The sequence below is a fragment of the Zea mays genome, chromosome 9 (assembly GCF_902167145.1).
Source record: "Zea mays cultivar B73 chromosome 9, Zm-B73-REFERENCE-NAM-5.0, whole genome shotgun sequence".
Taxonomy (NCBI): domain Eukaryota; kingdom Viridiplantae; phylum Streptophyta; class Magnoliopsida; order Poales; family Poaceae; genus Zea; species Zea mays.
Window position 1 is genome coordinate 77913664 of NC_050104.1, and position 15859 is coordinate 77929522.

The 15859-nt window shown below is 42.2% G+C and overlaps 1 pseudogene across 1 annotated transcript; it reads right to left on the minus strand.

Moving 5' to 3' along the window:
* Positions 1-2007: 2007 nt before the first annotated feature.
* Positions 2008-15574, minus strand: LOC118473350 (cytochrome c oxidase subunit 3-like; annotated as a pseudogene). Its single transcript, XR_004852680.1, has one exon. The product of XR_004852680.1 is annotated as a cytochrome c oxidase subunit 3-like (transcript).
* Between the last annotated feature and the right edge of the window lie 285 nt (positions 15575-15859).

A 15859-nucleotide genomic window follows, 5' to 3' on the forward strand; every position in this document is an offset into this window, starting at 1 on the left:
ATTGGTTTCTCACAGGTCGGATCTTCCATTCAAGCGAAGAACAGAGTGAAAACAATCCGTGAACCGATGATCATTTTTCCACTGACTGCTATAAGATATAACTGAATATTTGGGTCTTTAAATGGCTTTTTCTTCTTCTTCCGTGATTCGGTATCAGAGCAACGAACTTCTAGGACTGATCTAGGTTGGAAGTTCGCTGGGGTTGCCTAGCGATATCACTTAGCTCAATCTAAAGATATCTGAGCTTGTACCGCATGGTTGGAGGCAAGAAAAGCAGAAGCACCAATGACCTAGCCACCGATCAGTATATTAGAAGGTTTTATAAGCAGCTCTTTCTTAGCTTATATAACTGCACCGTATCCAACGTACGCTCATATAGGCTCAACTAGTAATACCAATGTAGGAACTCCGATTGGTTTCTCACAGGTCGGATCCAATAATATAATAAATAGACTTTATGGTAAGGAGAACGAAGCTAGCAAAGCCAGGCAGAGAGAGTTCTTCTTGATAGGAATATCGGGAGAAGGGCTTATTGATAGGAATAGAGAAGCATAGGAGGAAAACAGGGCGGATGACTCTATGACTTGTAAAAAATAGGGCTTGTAAGGAGTCTAATAAAACTAGAATCGTTACGTTACTTGGTATTACTAGTCTAGTAAAGTAGATATGTTTTTTCTCGCCCATTTTTCTGCCGTCTCATATGTATGAGTAGCAGTATTGGCATTGAAAGAACGTGGGTACAGGAAATAGGGCGGTGGGGGCTAGGCTAGGTCATGTGTCTATTGGGATAGGTAAGAGTTTATGGAGGTCTCACTCTTCTATGATATGGGTCTTTTGTACTACTCCTCTCTTCTTGTCGTACTCGTCTTTGCAGTGAAATAAATGGTTTTGGGTATGGAGAACTATGAGATAGATCACTTTCTTACAACTTGATTTATTCAAAGCAAACTAGATACCATATCTACAGGTCCGTTGGAGAACTCTAAGTAGTAGTTGAAGCAAGGCATTAGGAAGATAGGTCCCACGTAGGGAGGGGAGTTTCTAATTGGACGTGCATTCATTCCCTAGGGAGGGAGTACCGCTTTAAGTGCCGGATTTGTACACATAGTATAGTAAAGACATGAGGGTATTCAATTTTTGAATATAACATGAAAGAAACCTCTCTCCTCTAGCTGGAGAAAGAAGGCTGGTTCTCGGTAGTCGAGGAGAGGTGGAATCTTTCTTAGAACGGAATGTTAAGACACGACCCAACATGTTTCCAGGCAGGTAACGTATAGAAGACTGAAAGTTGAAGTTCCGGTGGGTCTCGTCAATCCTTCCTTATTGCGCCTGCCCCTAATTGGAGCTCTTCTTATCTATTTCTATACCGAGAATAGCTTTATTGACGGGCTGAACGAACCCCTCACTTGGCTAACTCAACAATCATATGTCTGAGAGTCTGGTCTAACTAAGCGGATTGGAGGCGGGCATTTTCATTTCAACGTAGCAGTAGGGAAAGTGATTTCGGGGGGTTAGTACACATGGGCAGTTGGGGCAGTTACAGGTAGTTAAGTTCGGTCTTATTCTTATGGGCAAGTGGTCCTAGAATCTCTCTTTCCTTCTCTAAAGTATAGCTTTACGAAACTAGAATATGAGTAAATATAGAAATAGAATAATAAATAAGAATATCATATAGCCGTGTATTAGTAAGGATAGGTTTTGGTGAGTAGTAGTTCTTGGCATTAGTAAGCTAGCTTCACTAGACTATCTATGACAGGAAATTAGGTAAATGCACAATATCTTTTCAATGAAGTGAATGAAGAAAGATTCATAGGAAATGAACAATAGAAAGAGTACTATTCTTCAGTTACTCTTTTTTCTTGTCTTAGAATAGAGAATGTGTCAATGGATTAGCTGACTTTACTATGTTCCTGTCTTCAAGTATAAGTGAGTTGGTGTCAACGAATAGTTGCTTATTGCACTACTCAGTGAATGAGATATAGCATATATAATGGATTTTTCTTTTCCTTTTACTATACTAACATTCTTCCTTTATTCTACTTACTTCTTTCTCGTCTGTGTCAATGAGAAGTAAGAGTATTCTCGTACTACGAAGAATAGGCAAATCTTTGATTTGGAAGAGTTTTTTACTCATATCTTTGGGACCTTTAAGAGGAAATGAGTGACTTTCTGCCGGAGAATAGTAGTCATCTGTACTCGTCTTTTGTCCTTCCATACTTACTAAGCAAACTAGGTCACACCTGGACAACTAGGGAACATAAGCGGGTGATCTAATGATTCAGTGGGGAAAGCTGTTCATAAGGACCGGTGAGATGGTACTCCCCTGTGGTATCCCAAGAACCGTATTCCCATGGGCATTTCCTCCAAAATAGGCTGTTTTGAGAAAGTAATCTATTAGCTGCACAAGTCCAGAGTTGTGTGTACCCCTAGTGAAAGAGTGGAGGAGTTCAGACGCATATCGATACCAAAGTGAGAAGCCTCTTAATGATGGAGAACCTGCCTCTGCCAAATGCCCAATACAAGCAAGCAGGGGGAGCGGATTCCCAGAGAGAATTCCCGTGTTACTCTGATATTAGAAATAGAGGAAACTAGCACTTTAGAAAGAATGCAGAAAAATGATGGAACTAGAACGAAGCTCTACAAAGTTCACAACTCACCATTGCAACCGTAGGAATCTCTCCGAGGGTAGTAGGTCGGGGGAGCACCTTCCCTTTGCCTTATGGGACCCTCGATCATACTCTTTTCTGATAGCCGGAAAGGAATGACCTAACTTACCACTGAGTAGGCGCCCTTTTTCTTTTCCTTCTAAACTAGCTGCTCTCGCTCTACCAGTTCGTACTGAACTTTCACTTTAATTTATAGGCGATTTGCATTATCCGTTGGATAAAAATAAATATCATAATCAAGTAGATAATGCGATGACTGCCTATCTCTTTCGAGAAGGAGTCCTTTTTCCGATACTTACTATTGGGGTAGGCTAAGGTTACATAGATTGTCTCCTATCTCTCCCCTGTCCTCTCGAGCTAATGACTAAACCGACCCACGACGAGAGGATCAACCACTGCCATAGAAAGAGCAGCGACTAACTAAAACCAAGGAATCCATCATCTGGCATATTGGCAATGGGCGAACTGTCCGAGTGTGGCGTGATCCGTGGATTCCCAGAGCCAGCACTCTAACCAACTGAGCGATTTCCCCAACTTTCAATTGCTAATAACAGCAGTTCTTTCATTTCGGTATATTTATATATAGCTTTCGCCCTTTAGTTCAAACAAACTTCATCTCCTGCCCTGCCCTGCGTCGGCTCCTCAAAATGGCCTAAAGTACCTCGCCGATAAGCGAGTTCAACCACATCGTGAACCAATTGAAGTCGGTCGAGTACCCATTGGGCGATGAGTAGAAGGCACACTGCTTTTTTTTCCCTCTATGCCGGATAGTTGGTCCACAACCTTACTTATATGTTTATGTGGCAACGCCAAATTCTCTACTATACTATACTATACTAAGATGTTTCAGTTCGCTAGGTTGTCTCTTGCCTGCCCGTGCTACAATTCCTTACTCAAAAGGACTAGAGTGCTAAGCTGCCTTCCCGGCACCACCACTATAATGAATGGCTCAAACAAATAGGAGATGAGAGAGCCCTTTTGATCCTTTCTATTCTATAATATAAAGAGAAGCTTGTTCATCTATCTAGAGAATGAAAAGGAACTAATGCCACTGATAAGAAATACATAGACCGTACGCCCACTTACCACTCTACCACTTCAATTCCATGACGGACTTCTCCGATACCTAGCTTGAGAGAGATCACAGGCATGTGGTGAACCATACCGAGAGAAAGAGCACTGAAATGAACCATATCGAGCACAGGTCTCACTCTACAAGTAAAGTTCGATGAGCTCTTAGCGGAGTTGTGCCTACTATCTACTAAGTGTGTGCTAGGGAAAGAAAGCAAGCAGAGCAGTTCTCACTCTGTCCGGTGACCAAGAAAGAAAGCTTCAAGAATACCGTAAACAGATCAGAGAAACCTCATACCGAATCGCCACGTGAAAGCGGGGTTAAGGTAAGGCAGGAAAGACTGACGCCGAAAGATATGTTTTGAAGAGAGCTCCATCGGGTTGAAGCCGAATTGCAGAGAATCAAGATCTTCTACCTTTGTTTGTTCCATCAATGCCCTTCGGACTGGCCTAAGAGTTGGGTCCCTGTCTGTAATTATGTGGCTAGGTAACCCATTTATGGCTTGTGGTCTTTCTGCTTATGACGTAGCACTATTCCATCTTGTAAATAACGCCTTCTTTAAGGCGCTACTATTTCTAGCGGCATAGGTGCTTTATCACAATACGAAACATGTACATACGATTCCTATTTAGAGATATTCCTACGACGTAGTAAAGAAATTAATAACAAATACGAATACGAATTACGCCTACGAGCCAAGGACGATATATGTATATGACTACGCCAATACTTGACTTGTTTCAATCAATTCTCCAGGGCCCCTAGAGAATTGATTGAAATCGTACGTCTATCGCTATCCAGTGCCTTTTCATCGAGGAAGTACATCCGATGCTTGGCTCCGACAGCTGAGGCCACCCTTCCCTCTTCTAACTGGTATGTATGTGTATTGGACAATCCTTTCATCTTGTTAGCACTTACTTTTCCGTGCTACCCATCCATTCATTAACGTGAATATAAGAATAGGGCCCCGGATATCTTTGCCTCGAAGCCGGTGGAAGGTGAAAAGCACAAAACTAAGCCTTATCCATCCGCTGGTCTAAAGAAGACCTTTTCGGCCGATAGAGAGCTTATTAATAAAAACATTATGCAGGGGCTGAGAATGCGTTGACAGCTGAAGCAACAAAAGAACTTTTCCATAGATAGGCGTACGTACTATGGATGAATTACCACCTCCTTGGAGGAGTGAATGCAAGGACCACTAAAAAACGGATACTTTACCGAAAAGCCTTTGCTTCTTCTTTCGATTGGATAGAAGCTCATACTCCACTTCAACAACTGGTTTGGTGCTGATGTGTCCAAATCCCATGCTCCTACGCCGGGTTGATTGATGTGTCAAAGACTAATGCTCCTTCGAAGGTTTTGATAGGTAAAGCTGTGGCCCAAGAACCCACTACATCTAAGCCCAAGTCCAAACAAAACTAGACCCAAGAATGCTGGAATGAGAATCCTTACCCGTGCCGTGACGACCATGCATACTTTTCTGACCTATGTATGCCTTTCCTCGCCTACTTCGTTCTTGCTTTCCAAAGAAACTTATTTTATACTTGCTGTGGCTAATACCCCATAAATTCATTCTGAGCAGAGCTTTCTAGCAGATTGATTGAGCTATGTAAGAGTAAGTACGTGATGAGAATCTTGTCATCAAAGTGAAAGCACATCTTTGAGAGTTTCATATATTCCAATATGAAGTGAAAGGGAGTCAGAGGTTAGCAAATCCTTATCAAGGTGTCTTCTTTTGACTAGCCCCATTCCAGGAGAGTAGGTCTTGCTCGCTATCTTGAAAGCAGTCCTATACAACCGTACTCAGAATTCCACTTGGCATACCAGTTTCATATAAGGACCAGACTCTCCTATCTAAAGTGGAAATTGAGAAAGAAGTGTTGTTTCTTTCAAACGTTGCTTCATTGACTTCTGTCGACAACCTATTGCTTTTGGAAGAGAATATTGGAAGCGTAAGAATAGAATATAGAGCTTTGAGTTTAGGAATGCTGCAAGAAAAGAAGAAAATCAAGTATACGTTTGCTTGTTGGCTTGAGCACTCGTTTCAGAAGAACCTTCTTTTGGGATAACTCTTTCAGGCAATATCTCGCTGTAGCAGTAATAGCCCAATGGCTTCTAGTTGTTTTTTTTACCCTTCCGGGCTCTTTTCCCCCGGCGGCTAGTTTCAGCATAAAAGGAAGAAGTCGGGTCCGCGCGGTTCGCCTTTTCGAATGCAGCAGTGTTTTTGGCTTTGGCAATACCAGCTAGCTAGCTACTTACTTGTGTGGGAGTCCTATAAAGAAAAGCCTGAGTTATAGACTGACTAAAGAAATCCACCTAAGCCGTAAGTTTTTGTTACAGCTGGCACACCTGCTTGCAAACTAGAAAATCTGATTCTAGTAGAAAGTGGACTAAGTCTTAAGAGAGATAAGCCGGTCTTTATACACTGGCCCTACTTCGAATTCAGTCAGTGGCCAGATGCATTGTAAGCAATTCCAGTCCCAGCTGCTGAGGTGGCGTAGTCAGCCCTACCTATACCTAAGTATTGAACAAAACCAACCATTTATATTATCCTGCATATTAATTAATACTTTCGTTAGAAAATAGAAAAACCAACGGAAAATCAAGTCTCATGTTGCTCCTCAGAAAACGCGTATAGTATATAGTATATAGTATATAGTATATAGTATATAGTAGTAGTAGTATCATTGGCCAAAGTAAAGTCGATGGGACAAACGCTGTTCGTTAGAACTAGCATTTTGTTTTGTCATGGAATCAAGTCTATTTGTTCGAATGTTCTTTTTTTCGTTTCGTTGGAAAAACCTACGCCCACATATTGATCTTTAAGTCTCCTTTCTCTTTTGGGAGCAGAGCTGAAAAAGATGGACAGTAACGATCGCGTAATATCAATTTATCGGCCTCGTCATCGAAAGCGGCTTCCAATTGCTCGGAAATTCTCAGCTATATGGGGGACTTTGATGGTGAGCAAAAAGAATTGATCAAGAAATTGGTAAACTTTCGCATGATCGATGGTAAAAGAACGAGAGTTCGTGCTATTGTTTATAAAACTTTTCACCGCCTAGCTCGAACTGAACGCGATGTAATCAAACTTATGGTTGACGCCGTAGATAATATAAAGCCAATATGCGAAGTGGTCAAAGTAGGAGTCGCAGGTACTATTTATGATGTTCCTGGGATTGTAGCCAGGGATCGTCAACAAACCTTAGCTATTCGTTGGATCCTTGGAGCAGCTTTCAAACGACGTATAAGCTACAGGATAAGCTTAGAGAAATGTTCATTTGCTGAGATACTGGATGCTTACCGAAAGAGGGGAATTTCACGTAAGAGAAGGGAGAATCTTCATGGACTGGCTTCCACCAATCGGAGTTTCGCGCATTTCAGATGGTGGTAAAGTGATACCACATAAGGAGCTCTTCCTCATTCAGTCATACTCAACAAAAGTCAGAAATGTTTGACCCTGATCCTTTTTTCATCTTCATATAGAAAGAAAATCGGCCTTCCTCATACTCCCCCCTTCATTCATGGAGTTGGAGGAATCCACAAGAGGCCTGCCCGTTCATAATTGCATAAAAGAACCATTCTTTTTATGAAAACAAACAAGCAAGGGATTGAGCAACTAGCGCTAGGCGCATCCTCTTGCTGGGATGGTTTGAGACAAAGATTTTACTTTGACTTATACTTTGACTTATACTTAGGATTAGGATCAGCTTGCGAATTTGCAGCACCGTATCTATATCTATATCTATATCTATATCTATATCTATAGTAGAATCAAGGGCAAAGAAAGGCAAGTCTCATTAGCCTTCGTCGATGGGACAAACGCTGTTCGTTAGAACTAGCATTTTGTTTTTTCTCGGTAAGAAGGCTGCGTGTTCAACAATGGGTTCGGCAACTACCATCTGTAGTGACAAGACCGGTACACTCACTTGAAATCCGGTAGTAACATTGTGTTCTTTCACCTCTTATGAGTCTCGGAGCAAACAACAAAGCATCAGATGAGAAAAGGATCTTCTCAACCTCTTACGATTTCAATTGACCAATGCCATAGTATAGTAAAGATCCGCAGTACAGGTGTAACAGCAATCAAGCTACTAAGGATAAGGATAAGGATAAGGAAGAAGTGCTCTTTATTTACAATATGGGCTTTCGTAAGCATAAATATCAAAAGAGAGGATACCACACCAGATACGGTGCAACATACTTGAGTGGAAAGAGGAGAGTTTTTCCTCCGAGGGCGAGTTCGATCAGGCAGACATCGCAATGGATGGTTCCAATAGGAATAGTAGTCCAGTGATTGTCAGTGCATATTCATTAGTATACGATACTTAATACTGTTGCATAGTCTAGGTTACCGAATAGGAATAGCATAGCAAAGAATCCTACGCTAAGGAATGTGTCACCTACTAGGTTCACAGTAAGGGCCGCCCTTAATAGCAGACTTGTTAGCTTGGAGTCGTGTATATCATAAGTTGATTAGTAGGTATGAGCTTACCCCGATACCTTCTCAACCTAGGAACATAATTAGGTAGTTGTCCCCAGCTACGAGCACAAGCATAAAGAATGTTAACATAGAGAGGTCTGAGAAGAATCGTTGGTTGTGTGTATCTCCTGCCATATCATATAGCTTAACGAGAAGATGTGTACTAGTGCTTATACAGTTACTACAGCGAGGTCTTCGATGAGCGGTTAGGCTATCGAATAGGAATCCTCAGTCAACTGTGCCATTCTGAATCGATTCAGCTACCAAGTCGAATTGATACAGGTGATCCTGATAGACCCACTTCATAGAATGCTACGTAAGATAGGAGAGCTGTTGTACACATAGCTACACAAGTAATAATATGTGCACCAGTTTTTCTTACCTTACGTCCAAGGAGTCCTGCACCCATTGCACCTAGCATAGGGAGAGTCAGAATAGACCCTAGGGCCCGAAGGACGATACATGTTAGCTTAGTTAAATTTCTCCTTGTAGACGGTAATATGCTACAAGAATACCTATACCTATAGCTTATTCTGCACCTGCAATAGCGATGATGTAGATACTAGATGTTTGTCCTACGATATCATCGAATGAGAATGAGCTTACAATCACTAGTACTGTCACAGCTAGCAGCATGATTTCAATTGAGATCAGCATGAGGATGATCTATCTACTTTCGGTTGAGGACGAATCCTAGGATACCGAGAAGAAAGAGTACGATAGAGAGTGTCATGTTAATGTTTGATTACCAGAGCAATGACCACAGGAAGGAAACCGAGTCAACACATTGCGTAGGGATAGCAATACCCAAATACTCTAACTCTAGGTAGTCTATGTCTGTATAGGTATGGGGAGGGAGATACCTGAGAGGATACATATAGGGCTAACTATATACAACCCTCACCTCGGGCCATCAGAGAGATCGTATGTATCACCAGCATCAGGATATGTATTTCGGAATTACGCGCTGGTGCAGATTTGTACGTTCAGGTTATCCATGACTTCATTAGTGTCACGGATTCGCCCGAACTTTTGTCGCATAGTGCTCTGCCGATCCATAAGCTGCACCAGCATTAGATAGACTAGAGAAGTGTTGTGCGACTTGCTTCTTTACATCCACTACATAGATAGACTTAGCATCAGCAGCTATACCATGAGTATGAGCAGATCGTCGATAATCCTTGGCATCAAAGGTAGCACCTCACAAAGTGGCCAACAAGTCTACCGGACCATAGACGAGTAGGTTAGGATCAAGATCTCGGGCTTCCATTAGACTAGGAGCTACTTCGATCTTCATACCGCGCGCATGTAGAGGAGTTTTGGCATCGCATCGAGATGCTTCTTATCTTAAGAGTACTTCGCTATTGCCGCTCTATGAAAGCAGGTATTGGATCTCTATTCCGAACGAGGAAAGAAGACTGAACTGGGGTAGTTTATTCTGATCCAACAACTGGCTATTAACATTGGTTGATGCTTCATTCATACAAATCTCCTTACGGAGGATAGTCAAGAGAGTGAGTGGTTTCCCCTTAAGATAGAATAGCAGGCCACATGGTATAATCCCTTCCCTTATAGGACAAGGGATTAGAAGGTTGACAAATGAAGCCAAACGTAGTGATACTCTAGCACGGAGAACCAAGAAGGGTGCTTCTGCTACAACCAAAACCCTCTATCTCATGCCTACTTGATCTCATAACACTTATAGTAAGAATGAATCCCCTGATTATAGATTAAAAGGGATATTGGCGTGTAATACTTTGATTTCTTATATTTAACAAGAATCCTTGATTTATTTAATAAATCGCTCTTGCTTGCGCAAGGGATATGCTGATTCTTAGCATAGCTTTTTTACCGAATACAAGGATTCCTTGGCACCTGATACTGCTGAAGAGAATGATTTAGTAGAGGAGACTGGAGGTACTACAAAGAGTGTGAGGAGGGACCTAAGCACATTCGTGATTCTTAGTCTCTTGAGATCCGTGAGCGAGACCGAAGCTGGAGAAGGAAAGGAGGCAGCAAGACCTATTTCTCCGATAGATGATCTATAGCTTCATAGAGAGAGAGAAAGGAAGCTCTCCTTCACTACGTTCCACCAGCTTAAGTAAGACATCGATACCCAGCATACCATTATGACTAGTTAGGGCGATCCCGCGCGGGAAGGCTATATCTGACCTTTGACTTTGCTGTTTCCACCTCTGCTTGCTCTGATGCGGGCAAGTAGGAAGAAAGCATATCAAGGGCTTTCCAAGATGCTTTACAATACATTACAACATGTGATAAAGATAAAGATAAAGTAGTGAAAAACTTTTCACTCTAGAAGTAAGAAATATATCTTCAGAAAGGCAAACGGGATTTATTCCGTAGCGTGCATCCCCATAAGGGCTGATTCGCTTTCCAGACTAGAGACCCTGTGCCCTTTCTTCGAGCTTTCACTCATAGATTCGCACTGCTTTTGTTGAAAAAAAAAACGGCCAAAGCATAGTGATCCACCGCTTATTCGAGTTAGTACAGGAAAAAGAGCCAGATAAAATTACTATTTTTCGTAAACATGGTTTTTCTATTTAGTCGGTTCGAGCACGCTCATTAAACTAAAGAGTTCATTTCCCTATTTCCTCATTCAATCACCAAAACGAAAGTAGTACTTTTCTTTTGGAAGAAAAAGTTTTGAAAGACACTTTCTTCTTTACAACGATAGCTCGCCTTACTGCTCTTAAATCCCTACTAGCCATCTCTTCCCTCCCTCGCCCAGGCAGGGCTGGTGACATCTAAGGAGGATGGAGCACCTTCCATTGAAGAATAGGCATGGAAGGAATGCCCTATTTATCTCTTTGATAGAAGAAGCAGCTTACTTTCCACACCTTGCCTACTTGACAACGCTTTTATATGGAGTGGCTTCAACCCATCACGCATGAAAGTGCCAAAGGATTTTCTTTACGACAACTCAGAGTCGAATTGGTCCTTTGCAAGTGGACGCCAGCCGTAGAGCCCTAGTTCTAGCCTACTATGTAGAGTAGAGTAGACTCTTACTTGAAAAAAGATAAGTTAAGAAATCAATTCTTATTCGCTTTTCACTTTCACTACTGGTCAAAGCTCGTCCTTAGAGACTACTGCCTTACTTTCAAGAACTCACTAGGGCTAGCTTATTAGGGATAGGTTATTCAGCTTGCTGACAAGGTTAGTGCTTACCAGGCTATATTCTATCAATAAAATTGCTTAGGGATAAAAGAGATTGTCTTATCCTACTTAGGTATTAGGGTTTAGATGACCTCCTCATCCTCTTGAGTATGATGCAATTACATCGGCCCTCATGTATTATTGCATCAATACCCCATCATAGGCAAGTTTACACACTGGGACAACATAGGGTGGGCCCCACCAGAGAGTAGCCAACAGAACCAAGAACAAGATCTAGCAGATGGTGGGAGATTCTCGCTCGTGATGAAACTATCATCTCCTACGAGAATATGCACTACATCGGCATCAATCAACCTGGCTTCGCGTTCTATTCTTACGATAGGGGGGCTCAATCTCGTCAGTCTCCTGGATTCCAGTCATGTCTCTACCATCGGTTTCTCCCTTTTCTCCGGCTGGCGTAATAAGGAGGGAGTCAGAGACTACCAACTCGACAATGTTGGCTCGATCATGTTTATATTGGCAGGAGGAAGTACAGCATGCTTCTTAAGCTTATTTTCCAAGGCGCGGCTGAGAGTTATGCCGAACGGAGTGAAAGTCCTGAGTGTCTTTGGTTTTCCGTCAGACAAGATATTCACTTCACTGTTCTTGCTTGTTCCCCCCAGGGCTATCTTCTTTCCTTTTGGATCTGCCTCTTTGACCTGTGATCCATGAGTCCCATCCCATTGTAGATAGCATCTTCAATACGAGTGGCTGCTTCAATCAAAGAGCGTGGTCATCGCTTGGAAATAGAAATAGTCATGGTATTGCCTACTCATGTTATTCATCATTATCCGAACTTGTTCCTTTTCTGGGGAGAGATCAATCACTTGGGCTGCTTTGGCCTTCCAACGGGCCAGGAAATTGGTCACAATCATAAAAGACCTGAACCGGAGGTGCTTGAGGTGCAGTAGAAGGAACAGACTTTGATTGATGAGAGATTTTGGATAAGAGTTCATAAAAGGCGCTAGCCTGTTTCATGGTCAGGAAGGGAAAGGAAAGAGCTGGGTTTCTAACAAAAAAGGAAACGTTTCCGTAGGAAAAATCTATCACATGGAAACTCGAGTAAATAGAAGTTTTTTTCAATCCTTGGTTGCAATGGTTCAATCGAGAGAAGAGCAAGTCAATTTCATAAATTGGAACAACCACATCAGCTTCATTCTTTTCGCATAGGGGTAGTTTTGTCAACTCGCCTGAAGACCACTGGAATCGTAACCAATACCCCTGGCCACACAATTCAAACCTACCAAACTCTAGTACTTACATCCCTAACCATTATCCACCTTCTCTCATTCTCTCTCTGCGAATGAGCTAATGCTTTTTTTTCGATCCCTGCCACACCCGGCATCGTGTTACCATTTGATGACTTCTTAGGGGGACAGTTTAAGTAAGAGTAGGGATAGTTGAAAGAGTAGTTAGATGAGTCCTGACTCCTGCGTATTTGTACGAGATACCTTAGAGCTTCAAAGTGACAAAGTCCGGTGTGAGGTTAATTGAACATATTGAAATATGGGTCCCCACACAAATAAAGTAAGAAACCAGATTTTCCTTAAGGAATTGGCTCTGAGGCCCGGCAACTCGAACTTTCCTAAGCAGGAAGGAAGGAAAGATAAAATCAAGATCTTTCTTTATTATTGCATCCCTCTATCCCTTACGATCTGATCTATGTTCTGTACCAGTGTGAATACATACTCTTTAGGCTGGTTTCTTTACCGATTCAGTGTCCCTGCTTGACTTGCTTGGATTGCGTACAAAGCTTCCCCATATTTCTTATAGGGATGATGACCACTGACATTTGACATTGTCTTCATTCGTTTACTGCTGGCCTGAATATTCCATAATTGGATGGATGCCCGAGCATATGCTCTTGTAGGTGCCGTAGCCCATTCTCTCCAAAGAAAGGAAGCAGGAAGCGATCCATACGTTTTGTCTGGTTGGAAGAAGAAAGAAGCAGCGAAATTACGGTGCCTAAAGAATGGGGGTTGAAGTGAGGACATGACAGAGTGTGCGGAAAGCAGGCTTGACCTAACTAAAGTTACGGCGGAGCACTGGGCTGTAGATTTTCAAGTGGGAATAGGAATAAGCGCCTCAGAGTGTTAATTTTCCGATGAGTAGGGAGACTTACTCACTCTTGAAAAAGCTTGAATCATCCGAGAATCCTAGTTTATTTTTTTTTATGGAACACCCGCTTGCTAACTGACTTTTGTCAAGCCCGTCTCCACGAGATCTATTTTCATCCGAGGGAGGGGCAACGTCCCAAAGCTGGACTTCCCGCTGGAAGCTCCCTATTCTGAGTGGTTGATAAGCCTGCTCATACGAGAAGAGCCCTAGTTTTTTCGGAACCACACAATTGAGAGTGGCCCGATGCACCGGAGCCGTGTGACCAGCCACGAACAATCGATGCGTCTGCCAAACTACTTCAAAAAGGAAAACACGAGCTAAACCAGTAAGTAGTTGCTTTGCTTTGGACTGTGATTTCGTAAGCGAATTGCTTTAACACTCCTCTTTCAATCAGCAGACCAAAAAATAAAACTCGTTATTCCACGCACGTTATTAGTAGTTAGTATTAGTAAAGGAAAGACAAAAAAATAGCAATCGAGTAGTTCAAACGAGTATAGATTTCTACAGGTAGACATCAGGTTAGGTTAGTAGAACAGATAGACAACGAACAAGTAAGGGGGCAATGCTTACTCCCACTTAAACTTCTCCAACAATGCCGAGGGGTTGATACCTTCTACCCTTTCAATTCTATTACCAATAGACAGCCCTTACGTTTATTTTGCGCGGATTGGGGAAACACCTACCTTAAGCTACGCAATTTCACTCTTTAGGGTAGGGATTCTGGAGACGAAGCATAATCTAGAGACGAAGCAGACACCACAAAACCATCTTCAGGTTCGAACCCAACTACGGAAAGTAGAAATCTCCATTCCTACACTAATTCGGCTCTTTTCTTGTCTCCGGACCTGTGAAAAACCACACTCGTACCAACACCCACGGAGAACGTTGCACCTCTTAAGATATTACCCAAAACCAGGCATATTCTCATATGCTTCACAACAACTAACGTTTATAACCAACAACAACTACTACCAACGAGAAACGTTACCTTACAACGTTTATAAACTAGGAATCAAAACACAATTCCATAATAATACAACTACCTACGGCAGCTTCGTTTTGCACACAGAGGAGGATGATCGTTATTTAAGATTATATGTGAATTGCTAATATTAAATAGGATTCCATTCTCTTAAAGTTCTCTTTGTCTTCGAGCTTTTATTCCTCAATCCACTTATTCGTTCCCTTCTTTCATATACCTCCCCACCAATAAATAGAGACAAATGGGAATAACCGAACCACGTCTACAAAATGCCAGTACCATGCAGCTGCTTCAAAGCCAACGTGATGCTTCTTGGTCAGATGACCAAGATATTGGCGAATACCACATACGATCAAGAAAAGAGTACCTATAATCACATGAAAACCATGAAAGCCAGTTGCTAAGAAAAAGGTAGAACCATAAATACTATCCGAAATAGTGGAGGGTGCTTGGTAATATTCCATTCCTTGAAAGCCAGTGGATACTAGAGCCAGTAAAACGGTTGCTACTAAAGCGTAAACTGCTCGTTTTTCCTTCCCCGCGAGTATAGCATGATGAGCCCAAGTTACGGCAGCTCCGGATGAAGGGAGAATAGGGGTATTAAGAAGAGGGATTTCCCAAGGATCTAAAACCCCAATCCCTTTTGGGGGCCAAATACCTCCGATCTCTACCGTAGGTGCCAAAGAAGAATGAGAAGAAGCCCAAAAAAAAGCAAAAAGGAACATAACCTCCGAGACTATGAAGAGAATAGAACCATATCGAGGTCCTAATTGTACAGCTTTTGTATGATGCCCTTCCAACGTGGATTCACGTAGAACATCCCGCCACCATACGAACATGGTATAAAGGAGAAATATTAGGCCCAAACTGAGAAGTGTTGCACCCCCTTGAAATGAGTGCATGTACATCACACCTCCTACGGTGGTTGCCAAAGCTCCGAGTGAACCCGAAATAGGCCATGGACTTGGATCTACCAAATGATAAGAATGCCTCTGAGATTCAATCATAAACCACTTTGCCCCGGTTGTATGTAAACCCCCCTTCACCCCCATCCCCTAAAGTGGTAAAGAAGGAGGCTCTTCTTTGTCTCATTAGGACAAACAAATAGGAAGGGATAGTTCTTTCATTGCATTGATAGAAGTGATACTATCAAAAGATCTCTCTATTATTTTAGAGAAGAGTCGGCGTTGGTTCTACCAACGAAACGAAGAAGTTTTGGATTGGTCTTTATCATGTCATGGGATAACCCCCCCGAAAGAAGAGTGCAAAGACCAAGTTCCCATTTCCTCCGTTCATCCACGAGAATCGATATTCGTTCTTTCCACTTTGAATACGTCAATTCTCATCCGTTACTTGAGATTCGATAC